The 827-nt window shown below is 44.7% G+C and overlaps 1 non-coding gene across 1 annotated transcript; it reads left to right on the forward strand.

The window, feature by feature from the left end:
* The first annotated feature begins 505 nt into the window (after positions 1 to 505).
* On the forward strand, positions 506 to 580 carry TRNAS-GGA (transfer RNA serine (anticodon GGA)). The gene has a single exon. It is a non-coding gene; the product is annotated as a tRNA-Ser (tRNA).
* Positions 581 to 827: the final 247 nt, after the last annotated feature.

An 827-nucleotide genomic window follows, 5' to 3' on the forward strand; every position in this document is an offset into this window, starting at 1 on the left:
ACAAGTTTTCTTCAGTGCCAAAACGCATAAACCCGGTGTTCCGTTACGGGTTATTGTGTCAGAAATTGATACTTGGCAAAAGCCGTTGGGGGTGTTTTTACAACAAAAGTTGGGCCTTCTGCCTGTCAGCGACCCTTTCCTCGTTAAGAGCTCAGATACTGTGATTGATTTTTTGAAGTCACATTCTGACCGTGGTCTTCATGCGTTTTCTATTGATGTAAAGGATCTTTATTATTCCTTGCCGCATAGAAGCGTACTGTACATCCACCCGTGTCCCGGGTTCGAGTCCCGGACCAGGACGAATTTTTCTTCACCTATGAGGATTTTCTTTCTAGGAACCTGTATGGGTTTCCTTTGTAGCAATTGCTACGTTCGGGTGGATGTCTGATTTTCCCTTTATTCATTACTTCTCTCCACCTTGCGGGTTACCGCAGAACTACTACGTCACTCTTGCCTTTGCTTCGTGTTGTCGACAAATTCGACTTCGCCCTGCCGTCTGCTAGCCGCCTGGTTAGCTCAGATGGTAGAGCGGCTGCCCCGGAAAGGCGGTGGTCCCGGGTTCGAGTCCCGGACCAGGACGAATTTTTCTTCAACTATGAGGATTTTCTTTCGAGGAACCCGTATGGGTTTCCTTTGTAGCAATTGCTACGAACGGGTGGATGTCTGAGTTTCCCTTTATTCATTAATTGCAGAAGTATAACGCCATTATGAAGTAAAGGGATAATGAGACAACCAAATGAACTTTTATTTATGTCGCGTAACCAAATGTACATTTGGAAGGGAGAAAAGAAAAAAAAAGACTTAACTAAGTGCTTGCAGATGATAAA

This window comes from Dermacentor andersoni, chromosome 9, assembly GCF_023375885.2.
Source record: "Dermacentor andersoni chromosome 9, qqDerAnde1_hic_scaffold, whole genome shotgun sequence".
NCBI lineage: Eukaryota > Metazoa > Arthropoda > Arachnida > Ixodida > Ixodidae > Dermacentor > Dermacentor andersoni.